Here is a 13,337-nt window from a genome sequence, read left to right on the forward strand (position 1 = left end):
TCTTTCCAGTCTCCCACCACCTCCCAAAGTCCCACAGTCGGGCCACAGAGGAGCATTCCCCACATAACTCAGTACCATCTGGGGCTGGAGCAACTGAATTACATTCTCCGCCAGGGTTTCGATTACCTCTCATCGTGCCCTGAAATGAGAAATGTCCTGCCCACTATCCTTCCCACCCCTCCTACCGTGGTATTCCGCTGTACACCGAACCTTCACAATATACTCGTCCATCCTTACACAACCCCTGCTTCCAGTCCCTTACCTCATGGCTCATACTCCTGTAATAGACCTAGATGCAAGATCTATCCCATACATCCTCTTACCACCACCTACTCCAGTCCGGTCACTAACATCACCTATCCCATCAAAGGCAGGGCTACCTGTGAAACCAGTCATGTGATTTACAAGCTAAGCTGCAACCACTGTGCTACACTCTATGGAGGCATGACAACCAACAAGCTGTCTGTCTGTATGAATGGCCAGCCACAAACTGTGGCCACGCTGTTGCTGAACATGCTGCCAAACATGATATCCCTCATCTCAATAACTGCTTCACAGCCTGTGCCATATGGATCCTTCCCACAAACACCAGCTTTTCTGAATTGTGCAGGTGGGAACTTTCCCTGCAATACATCCTACGTTCCTTTAACCCTCCTGGCCTCAACCTTTGTTAGTCACTGTCCTCACCCATCCAGCCCCCTCCCTGTTCCCATTCCAGCACTACACAGCCGTCATTTCACCAGCACACCCAGTCTTTTAATTTCTTTTTATTTCTCTCCTTTCCACTACTTACCCCCTTCCCCCTCCACACCTTCCCTCGTGCCCTCTGTCTAAACTGCAAAACATCACTGTCTGCCACTTCCACCATACTATCCCTCCCCCTCCCCGTGCCAGTCTCCTCATTACTTCCAACCAGTTCCCACTCCCATCATGCACTGGTCCTGCTGCTCACAGTGTGGTTTCAGTTCTCTGAGACCGCAGATGTGTATGCAAATTGCATTTGCGTGAGTGTGTGTGTGTGTATGTGTGCCTACTGCTGACAAAGGCCTTAATGGCTGAAAGCTATAATTGTGTGAATCTTTTCGTTGTGCCTATTGCGACTCAGCATCTCTGCTACATAATATGGTTGATTATAATACTTGTAGTGTAAGCCAATTGTAGTGTAAGTTATTTAACAATATATGTGTAGCTTTATTTCTTCCATACTACTGTCAGTTTTATCTCTGTTAACAATCATTAACACCTGGCTTTGTCAAAAGTTTTAGTCTTTGCCCTCCATCAAATTTATATTGATATTTTGTGTCCAGTTTATTTTTATTTATTCCTCTTATCGAATGGTCACTCTGAAAAGTTTGAAAATGAGTCAGTTCTTTGTAAGGAAGTGCATTGTTAAGATGCAGAACTTTTATTTGAACTCATATTCATGGTTTCCTTTAACAAACTTCACACAAATGCCATAATGATATCTTAGAAAGGGCATGGACAACATCTGCCTCTGCCACTCACTGTCTAAGCTGATGCTTCCTTTCTAATGACCTGTATTTTAATACAGAAAGAGTATTCAAGCAAGATTAACTTAAAATGAGAAATTTTTAATTAGCTGCCATTTCATCTGTTTCGAAAGCTCTTGTGCAGATCAATTCAAAGAATAAATACACACAACACATTTATTTTTAGTTACTACCATATATACACTGAGACAAGTGTAATTTTACTTAGTTTCAATGTGGGGAAGTCAAACTTTACTGCCCAGAGATGACAGTGACCATGTTTGTGTATGAACTGTGCATATATGAATGTGTGTGTATGCATTATAGCTTATGATATCTAACGTTTGACTTTCCACTCAATGTCTAGCTATATATGCTGATAATATTCTTCTCTGATTTCCTATATTATTTTAATTGCCTTCATCCCAGCATCATGTTCATGATGGAGGTTGAAAGGAATGGCAAGCTTCTGTTTCTAGATATCGTGGTTTACAGAAAATATCATGGGACTCTGGGACACGGTGTTTATCGGAAGCCCATGCACACGGTGCTATTACTTGCATGCATTGAGCTGTCATCCTTCATTCCAATGCATGGGGGTGCTGTGGACTTTGGCAAGATGAGCTTACACCATTTCAATGCAGAAAGCTCGACACAAGAGCTAGATCATCTTGAAGTTGTGTTCAAGTAGCACAGCTATACAAACAGATCCATCATGCTTTCCAGTTTGGACATTCACATGTACCATTAGAAGAGACATGTAAATTGGTGGCTTTCCTGCATTTTGCTGGGAGCATATCTTCAAAAATAGCAAAAATTTAAAAAAAATATGATATTAGAAATGTTTTTTGTCTACCAGCCAAGATTAGAGAACTCCTTAGCTCAGTAAAGGATGACTTGGTATTGAGGGAGCCCAGTGTGTACAAAATCCCCTGCCATTGTGGGACACGTTGTATTGGTCCAACAATTTGTAATATTCAAGACCTGTGTGTTGAGCACCTGTGCCAAACACGTTTGTTTCAGCCTGAGAAATCTGCAGTGGAGGAGCACTGTTTTACTGAGAGACGTAAAATGCATGAAAAGACAAAAGTGATTGCCTGTGTGTCTCACTGTTGTGACAGTGTTTTAAAAGAATCCATTTAAATTTGACTATCTAACAATCTTATAAATAGAGGCAAGGTAAGTAAGAATTGGAACCTGGTTTTATCAGACATTAGAAAACAACCGTCCTTGATTCAGCCATTAGAATAGTTTTTGATAGCGATTTATTGATTTTGCTGGCTTTCATCACTGCAGTGCTGTAACTTCACTTCTACTAGAGGGCAGCTATGAAGATAGATTTCTTGCACACATTCTGTTGGCCCTCTGTGGCATACAAAGGAGCTGCCACTCACAGTCTGAATTCAGTTCCAGTGAGTTCGTACAACAGCATACCATCAGGAGATGGCTGCCGGGTTGACAGCAAAAATATTTTGTTAAGATGACTTCATGGTTTGGCTGCAGACCTGAGAAGAAAATTATCAATTGTTACATAGGGAAAGCCTACATAGTCACAGCTGTATGTTGTTGTTCTGGTCTTCAGTCCAGAGACTGGTTTGATACAGCTCTCCATGCTACTCTATCCTGTGCAAGGTTTTTCATCTCCCAGTACCTACTGCAACCTACATCCTTCTGAATCTGTTTATTGTATTCATCTCTTGGTCTCCCTCTACGATTTTTACCCTCCACGCTGCCCTCCAATACTAAATTGGTGATCCCTTGATGCCTCAGAACATGTCCTACCAACCGATCCCCTCTTCAAGTCAAGTTGTGCCACAAACTTCTCTTCTCCCCAATCCTATTCAATACCTCCTCATTAGTTATATGATCTACGCATCTAATCTTCAGCATTCTTCTGTAACACCACATTTCGAAAGCTTCTATTCTCTTCTTGTCCAAACTAGTTATTGTCCATAATTCACTTCCATACATGGCTACACTCCATACAAATACTTTCAGAAACGACTTCCTGACACTTAAATCGCTACTTGATGTTAACAAATTTCTCTTCTTCAGAAACGCTTTCCTTGCCATTGCCAGTCTACACTTTATATCCTCTCTACTTCAACCATCATCAGTTATTTTGCTCCCCAAATAGCAAAACTCCTTTATTACTTTAATTGTCTCATTTCCTAATCTAATTCCCTCAGCATCACCCGACTTAATTCTACTACATTCCATTATCCTTGTTTTGCTATTGTTGATGTTCATCTTATATCCTCCTTTCAAGACACTGTCTATTTCCTTCAACTGCTCTTCCAAATGATTTGCTGTCTCTGACAGAATTACAATGTCTTCTGCGAACCTCAAAGTTTTTATTTCTTCTCCATGGATTTTAATACCTACTCTGAACTTTACTTTTGTTTCCTTCACTGCTTGCTTAATATACAGATTGATTAACATCGGGGAGAGGCTACAACCCTGTCTCACTCCTTTCCCAACCACTGCTTCCCTTTCATGTCCCTCGACTCTTATAACTGCCATCTGGTTTCTGTACGAACTGTAAATAGCCCTTCGCTCCCTGTATTTTATCCCTGCCACCTTCAGAATTTGAAAGAGAGTATTCCAGTCAACATTGTCAAAAGCTTTCTCAAAGTCTACAAATGCTAGAAATGGAGGTTTGCCTTTCCTTAATCTTTCTTCTAAGATAAGTCGTAGGATCAGTATTGTTTCACATGTTCCAATATTTCTACGGAATCCAAACTGATCTTCCCTGAGGTCGGCTTCTACCAGTGTTTCCATTTGTCTGTAAAGAATTTGTGTTAGTATTTTGCATCCGTGACTTATTAAACTGATAGTACGGTAATTTTCACATCTGTCAGCACCTGCTTTCTTTGAGATTGGAATTATTATATTCTTCTTGAAGTCTGAGGGTATTTCGCCTGTCTCATACATCTTGCACACCAGATGGTAGAGTTTTGTCAGGACTGGCTCTCCCAAGGCCGTCAATAGTTCTAATGGAATGTTGTCGACTCCCGGGGCCTTGTTTCGACTCAGGTCTTTCAGTGCTCTGTCAAACTCTTCACGCAGTATCGTATCTCCCATTTCATCTTCATCTACATCCTCTTCCATTTCCATAATATTGTCCTCAAGTACATCACCCTTGTATAGACCCTCTACATACCTTCCACCTTTCTGCTTTCCCTTCTTTGCTTAGAACTGGGTTTCCATCTGAGCTCTTGATACTCATACAAGTTGTTCTCTTATCTCCAAAGGTCTCATTAATTTTCCTGTAAGCAGTATCTATCTTACCCCTAGTGAGATAAGCCTCTACATCCTTACATTTGTCCTCTAGCCAACCCTGCTTAGCCATTTTGCACTTCCTGTCGATCTCATTTTTGAGACGTTTGTATTCCTTTTTGCTTGCTTCATTTACTGCATTTTTATATTTTCTGTGTTCATCAATTAAATTCAATATTTCCTCTGTTACCCAAGGATTTCTACTAACCCTCATCTTTTTACCTACTTGATCCTCTGCTGCCTTGACTACTTCATCTCTCAAAGCTACCCATTCTTCTTCTACTGTATTTCTTTCCCCCATTCCTGTCAATTGTTCCGTTATGCTCTCCCTGAAACACTGTACAACCTCTGGTTTAGTCAGTTTATCCAGGTCCCATCTCCTTAAATTCCCATCTTTCTGCAGTTTCTTCAGTTTTAATCTACAGTTCGTAACCAATAGATTGTGATCAGAGCCCACATCTGCTCCTGGAAATGTCTTACAATTTAAAACCTGATTCCTAAATCTCTGTCTTACCATTATATAATCTATCTGAAACCTGTCAGTATCTCCAGGCTTCTTCCATGTATACAACCTTCTTTTATGATTCTTGAACCAAGTGTTAGCTATGATTAAGTTGTGCTCTGTGCAAAATTCTACCAGGCGGCTTCCTCTTTCATTTCTTGGCCCCAATCCATATTCACCTACTATGTTTCCTTCTCTCCCTTTTCCTACTACCAAATTCCAGTCACCCATGACTATTAAATTTTCTTCTCCTTTCACTATCTGAATAATTTCTTTTATTTCATCATACATTTCTTCAATTTCTTTGTCATCTGCAGAGCTAATTGGCATATAAACTTGTACTACTGTATTAGGCGTGGGCCTTGTGTCTATCTTGGCCACAATAAGGCGTTCACTATGCTGTTTGTAGTAGCTTACCCGCACTCCTATTTTTTTATTCATTATTAAACCGACTCCTGCATTACCCCTATTTGATTTTGTATTTATAACCCTGTATTCGCCTGACCAAAAGTCTTGTTCCTCCTGCCACCGAACTTCACTAATTCCTACTATATCTAACTTTAACCTATCCATTTCCCTTTTTAAATTTTCTAACCTATCTGCTCGATTAAGGGATCTGACATTCCACGCTCTGATCCGTAGAATGCCAGTTTTCTTTCTCCTGATAACGACATCCTCCTGAGTAGTCCGCGCCCGGAGATCCGAATGGGGGACTCTTTTACCTCCGGGATATTTTACCCAAGAGGACGCCATCATCATTTAACCATACAGTAAAGCTGCATGCCCTCGGGAAAAATTACGGCTGTAGTTTCCCCTTGCTTTCAGCCGTTCACAGTACCAGCACAGCAAGGCCGTTGTGGTTAGTGTTACAAGGCCAGATCAGTCAATCATCCAGACTGTTGCCCCTGCAACTACTGAAAAGGCTGCTGCCCCTCTTCAGGAACCACACGTTTGTCTGGCCTCTCAACAGATATCCCTCCGTTGTGGTTGCACCTATGGTACGGCCATCTGTATCGCTGAGGCACGCAAGCCTCCCCACCAACGGTAAGGTCCATGGTTCTTGGGGGGGCACAGCTGTATATCCTATTTCATATTGTTTTGGATGATTTTAGCAAGATTTCTCTATTTATTTTGTAAATTAAAAACTATCCTGTATTTGTATGATTGCTCTGTTTTCCATATCATGTTTGTATTTGTTAGTTGTCCTCTGGTTGTGATTTGTCATTTACTTGAACTTTTGCAACAGCTGTTCGATGAATATGTGCAGGAGTACCATTTGGTACTTGTCTGCTAATGTTGATTCCTCCTCCGATGAGTCCACCTGGAAAATCAACACCACAGTCTTCAACCTTTTCCATTATCTATGCTAAGTTGAAACAGTTTCTTTGTATTGTTCACTTAGCCATTTTAATGAAGCAAAAGTGAGCCAAACAATATTTCTTATTTGTATTTTCACAAATCAGTGGTCCTCACTTTATCTTCCTTTTTCTGATTCAGGAAGATTGCATGCCTTATGATCTCTGTCATAACAATATTTTTCATTTACCCATTTCTCAATGCTCTTTATGTCTGGCACTAATTTGAAGTAGAAAGTTGCCTGATTATAGAAATGTGTTTTATCTATATCACTAAGTGGCTAAAATGGTCTCCTGAACCCAGGAGAGGTTGCCTATCTAAATACGTCCACGGGCAACAAAAACTTGTTTTTTTATTATTTCGTATAATTGTTGACTGAATTTAGAATTTTAAAGTGCTGCTGTAATGTACAAATTCAGAGGTATGCTCTTACATTAAAGGTTTAACAAAATAAGTTAGGAATTGTGTACATATCTTGGGGCACCATTACTCATGGCACATGCAAATTATCCATCTAGATTCATTCAGCATGTGAAAATAAGAGTGCTCAGCAACTTCTAACAAATTTTACACATAATTTCAAACCTTTCCAAAACTTTTTCTTGCTAACACCCCTCATAAAATAAGTAAACAAAAAAAGTTTGTCACCTACCATATTTTCTCTGTTCATGCAGTAATACTTCAGCATCAGGCATGCTGCAAAGCAGATGGCAGATGGTGGTTCATTGGTAGATTACTATGGAAGTGCAACGAGTCTACAAAAGGAGAATTGTGTGACCCATCCTAAAAGATTGTTGAAGTGTATGGGACCCGTACCAAATAGGATTGCCAGTGAATATTGAACGGATGTTAAGGGCAGTACAAATGGTCATAGGCTCATTCTATCCATGGGAGAGTGTAATGAAAATGCTGAAGGAACTGAATTGGCATTAACTCGAAGATAAATTCAAACCATCCTGTGAAAACCTACTTACAAAGTTTCTAGAACCAACTTGATGTGATGAATCTGGGAATATATTATAAGCCCCTATGTGATGTTCTCTTAGGGGTTGCAAAGACAAGATTAAACTAGTTACAGCAAGCACAGAGCCATTTAAGCAATCATTCTTCCTGTGCTCTGTATCTGGATGGAATATGAAAAAGCCGTGATAAGAGCTATATTGGGATGTACCCTCTGCAGAGTATAGATGCAAACTGTCCTGTGAAAACCTACTTACAAAGTAGGTGCAGAGGTAGATATCATTGAATGCACCTACAAAATTATATCATTGTATGACATGTAGTTTAAGAGACACGATGTCATAATCATTAATTCATTTGTAATCAGATTTTTGAAGCTATTTTATGTGTGGAGGGTTTGATGTTTTATAATCAAGGGGGTTGGGTTATTGGTCTTACTTAATACACAGTAATTTAGAGTCCACCTCCATAGCTGACCTTTCTGCATGCCATACTGTCAAGTGAAGGACCTGACTTCAGTTCTTGGTAATACCATAGATTTATCTTGGTGTGAAGGCTGGAACAAGGTGCACTCAGCTTCATGTGACCAATCGATGAGATACTTAAGTAATAAATAGTGGCTCCATTGTCTGGAAAGGAAAATAGGAAAATGGCAGGGGGTGGGGGAGGGGGGGGGGTTGCATGGTGTTTCACAATGCATCCAAGTCATGCTGTTAGTTGGGAATGACATATCAGGCAGTCAAAATGAAACAATGGAAACTACACATTAGAATATCAACAACATAAGGAAAAGATAGATTGTTACTCACTATAAAGATGACACAATGAGTTGCAGACAGGCACAACAAAAGGACAGTTACATATTAGCTTTCAGCCAATACCTCCTCCAGAAAAGGAAACACACACTCATTCATTCACACAAGCAAGCACACCTCATGCACCATCTCTGGCAGCCTGGATGCCGAAAGCTAATGTGTAACTGTCTTTTCCTTGTGCGTTATCTGAAACGCAATGAGCCATCTTTATGGTGAGCAGCAATCTACCTTCTCCTTGTACTGCTGATATAGCAGTTACTCAGTATTGTATGTCTGATTGGACCTGATTAAGAGCAACTTATTGTACAATAATTTGAAAATTACTTTAATTTAAAGAGATAATTGTTTGTAATAAATTTTAATATAGTATAAAACTTGAATTATACTACAGAAATGTAAAACCTCCTAAATAATATATAAAAAGGTATATGACGTTATTAAAAGGAACAAATATATTTTAACTAATATTATGTTTTAATAATGGGTGACACAATTGTCACGAGAGATGCCACAACTGTACATATTTTTTTAAATGTTTAGTGCAACATTCTCAGTTGCAGTTAGTAACACTTGGTCACTAGTGTCGATCAAATTTAATGATTCTGGTTAATCATGAACTGTAAAAAGTCAAAATTCTTTAAAAAGAATATATTTGCAAGCTACAAGAAGGAAGGTCACTGTAGCACATTTGTGATGAAAGTGACAAGGGTATTATAATGCTGTTCCTTTTTATGGCTTATGACTACATTCTTTTCAAAGATTTTTGACTTTCCACAATTATGACTAAAGTGAAGGATTGTATGTGAAAGTTCTAATGTTAGGTGGATGGGTACTACACTATTAAACAAAGTAAAAATGTGCTTAATGTTATAATCCTGTAAACAGGAGCTAGGGTGTTTAATTCCATCAGGTCATGGATAATGACATTATAGCTGCTTACTATATGTGACTGCATTAGTTTGACTCAGAGGCAAAACTGGAAGCTATCCACATGTCTTTTCTTAAATGACCTTCATGTGCAATAAGGTGAGAGAGCTCAAGAAATTTGAGAAAAAGGAAAATATGCCTTTGCTTCATTCTAAGTGCATTTATTACCACAAGAAGAAGGTAGGGTAACACGATAAACTGGTATGGTAGAGTATGCCCTTTAAAAGAACCCAAGACAATCAGCCACATATTCTCCTCTGAGAAATCTTGTTCCATAATGGCAATAAACATGCTCATTTTGTCACCTCTTGGGGAGTCCTGAATTGAGCACTTTTTCATCCAGCATAGAGCCCAGAGCTGATTCCATTTGGTGTCTTTACCTTTTTAAAAGTGAAAGAAACATTTTGGATCACCACAAATAGCTTTGCCTAGCTCCTAACCATTTCAGAGTTCACCTCCATAGCTATGTGGTCAGCATACGTAGCTGCCTTGTGGAGGACCCAGATTTGATTCCCTGTACTGCCATGGATTTTTCCTTGATAAGAGGACTGATATGGAGTGCAGTCAGTCATGAGATGCTCATTGAGCAACTATTCAACTGTGTAGTAGCAACTCCATGGTCTGGAAAGTCTGCAAAATGGCTGGGAGAGCAGTGTGCCGACAACATGTCCCTCCATCCCACACCTGTATGACACCGTAAGGCAGAGGTTGATAAAGTGGTTAGTAAGACATCTGCAAAACCTTCACAGCATGTCAAGGAGCTTGCCTAAGCATTTCAGAGGAAACATGTCCATACATATCCATAAAAATTGCAAAAGTGGATGTACATATGTATTTATGTTCCACATCTCCTCCTGAACCACAGGACTGATTTCAATCAAATCAGAAAAGAATGACTCTCTGGGCAAGAACCATCCAACTTTCAAAGTCATGGGTGTGTGTGGGGTGGGGGGGAGGGTAAAAAAAATAAACATTGTAGTCCATGAGACAAGAATATCCATACTTTACTTATCCAGTATTTGAGAATGAGAGGACTTGGAGGCTGGCAACAAACATTACACATAATTCAAACCCTTATGAAACTTTTTCTCACTGTCAAACCCCCCAAAATGGTGAATGGAAAGAAGTTCGTACCTGACTATATTTTCGCTATTCGTGCAGTAAAACTGCCACATGAAGCATGACATTTTAATTTGTTACTTCCTTACTACTAACTGTTTTTATGACACTTTTGCAGACAGTATTGACATATATCACTGAAAGTACCAGAAAAATTACATCATAATGCAACACTTAGTTCAGGAGATATGATGTCATGAACACTGAATGCATAAAAGCTACAGAATCAGGCAAGACATTTAAATTTATTACTGTACCAGTACCTAGCAAAATACATCATTTTATGGCACACACTTCAAGAGATGCGATGCCATAAACACTGAGATGTGTGATAAACTGCCGCATTATGCATGATGTTATAATTTATTAATTCTTTACTACTAGCTCTATTTGCAACATGTTTCACAGTCAGTATCCACATATGCCACTTGTGATGTTCACCTGCTTTATTTCTTCATTGCTAGTCCTCAGTGTCGGTGTACTGCATTGTTAAACTGGCTGAAAAATGGGGGACGGAAGTTCAAAACTGACTACTGTAAATGATGTAGCTGACAGTTGCACAGTTACTTTTGACAGTTCTTTACTTTCACTGTTCACAACCCCACAATATTACACAGTTATCTGGTCAGTTCACTATTGGGTAACTTTTCATAAGACTCATTAATAGTTTGCAGGCAAACATCAGCATACTGCTACAATAGCTTAATCTTGAACATCTGTGAGCAGTAAATACCTAACCACACAGTTCACTATTTCTCAAATAAATTGAACAGACAGTGTCATTGTTTTAACACATGGTTTATTTATGTTACACTAATTCCACTGTTCAGTTGACACATTACTCTAACTGAGCCGTGGACTAACTATCTTGGGATCAAAAATCGAGCCTTTAAATATCCTCACAATAACAGGCACTGAAACTATGCAATGTTCAGTGTTTAAGTTACAGAAATTACAATTAAAACATAATTTATTCAATTAACTGAATCCAGTGAAAAATGCCTTCTTTCTAACGGTTTCTTATACCACAAAGCTTGGGCTGAATTATTTGTTTAAATAATGAAATTAACAGATATAGTTATCCAAACAATGCTTTTGAGAAATCTGGTAACTATTTCGGAATTAAATAAGGGCTGGCTTTGCTAACATGTTTTGTGAGTAAAAAAAAAAAAAAAAAAAAAAAAATGTAAATGTCGTGTGACTAGGGCCTCCCATCAAATATAGTCTCTGACCCAGCCGGGAATTGAACCCGAGCCCTTAGGATTGGCATTCTGTTGTGCTGACCACTCAGCTATCGGGGGCAGACATGTTTTTGAATAGAGCCAAATAAATATTTAAAGAATCCTAGTAGTTCTTTTTTCAAATGTTTGTAATTAGTACACAATTTATATTTGTTTATAAGTCAACAATAGAATCTAAGTCACGAAAAAATTGCTGATTTCATCCTATAATAAAAGATATTAACTGAGAATGGTCAAAATAAATTAGGAAATTAACAACATACACAAAACTAAGAACAAAATTAGATCTGGTGGTATATTCCTTAAGACTGTGGACCAGCCTTTCTCTTTTATGGAAATGCAGATTATACTCATGTATGTTAATGGTAATTAGGCAAAAATGAAAATAAAATGAATTTATGGAGGCAGACAGCAAAACAAGAGAGGAAGTAAAAAGTTCCCAGCTTGCTTCACCACACACTGAGTGTACCTAGAAAAGTATATCATTCTATGACACATAGTTCAGGAGGTATGAAATCATAAACACTGACATGCCTGAGAAACTGTGGCATCATGCATAACATTCTAGTTTATTACTTCTTTACTGCTAACTCCTTTCACAACACATTTCACAGAACAGTAGGCAAATATACCACTGAATGTACCTGCAAAAGTATATCATTGTACAGTGCATAGCTCCAGAGACACAATGTCATGAACATTAAGCTGCATGAAAATGAAACTGCAGTGCAAAATTCACTAAACATACAGGTGAAATATGTGTACAAATAAGCATGAAATATGTTACATATGCGTGGAACATGTTTGCAAAGCTGCAGGTAGAAAGCTCATCCTGTATCGCCGAAATGATTTCTGTCAAATTTGCTGGTACACGTATTAGTTACAATCTGGAAAGAAATACTGTACGGGTAAGAACAACCAGGCTACTATTCAGATGAGTGTGATGACATGGAAAGAGAAGGGAGTATGAGGAGATGGAGAAACAGAGGGGAAGGAGGTGATAGACATAAATAGGAGGAGGAGGATATGGACAGAGAGAGGGAGATGAAGAGACAGGCAGAGGGATGGGAGAAGATGAGATGACCAGACAGAGGTGGAGGAGGTAAATGGCAGAGAAAGGGATGAATAGAAGACAGACAGAGAGAGGGGAGAGGAAGAGATGGACAAAGAAAGGGGAAGGAGATGAAGAGGGAGAGTGTGGAAGGGAATACAGATAGAGAGACAGGGAGGAGGAGAAGGACAGAGCGAGGGAGTGGCAGAGATTGACAAAGAGGGGGGGAGGAGGAGATGGAACAAGAGGGGGATGAGATGATGGACACAGAGGGAAGCAGCAGGTGGACAGAGGGGGAGGAGCAGATTGACAGAGAAAGGGGGCAGGAGGGATGGATATGGATGGAGAGAGGGGCATGAGGGGATTGACAGAGACTGAGTGATGGAGGAGGTGGACAGAGAGAGGGGGATAAATAAATAACCATGCAATGCCAGGTTTCTCAACTAGCTATAAAAAGATATGTATGTCGGTATGTGCCACATCTGTTCAACCACTGGACTAATTTCAACCAAACATAGTACACATGTAACTTATTACCTAGAAAGAATCTCTGTGGAAGTAAGAAACACCTACCTACCAATGGGGTGGGGGTGGGCG

The 13,337-nt window shown here is 39.4% G+C and overlaps 1 protein-coding gene across 1 annotated transcript in view; it reads left to right on the forward strand.

Moving 5' to 3' along the window:
- LOC126263288 (venom dipeptidyl peptidase 4-like) overlaps positions 1–13,337 on the forward strand; it is a 276,946-nt gene that overhangs the window by 175,689 nt on the left and 87,920 nt on the right. The gene's annotated exons all lie outside the window — the stretch shown is intronic.

This window comes from Schistocerca nitens, chromosome 6, assembly GCF_023898315.1.
Source record: "Schistocerca nitens isolate TAMUIC-IGC-003100 chromosome 6, iqSchNite1.1, whole genome shotgun sequence".
NCBI classification, from domain to species: Eukaryota; Metazoa; Arthropoda; class Insecta; order Orthoptera; family Acrididae; genus Schistocerca; species Schistocerca nitens.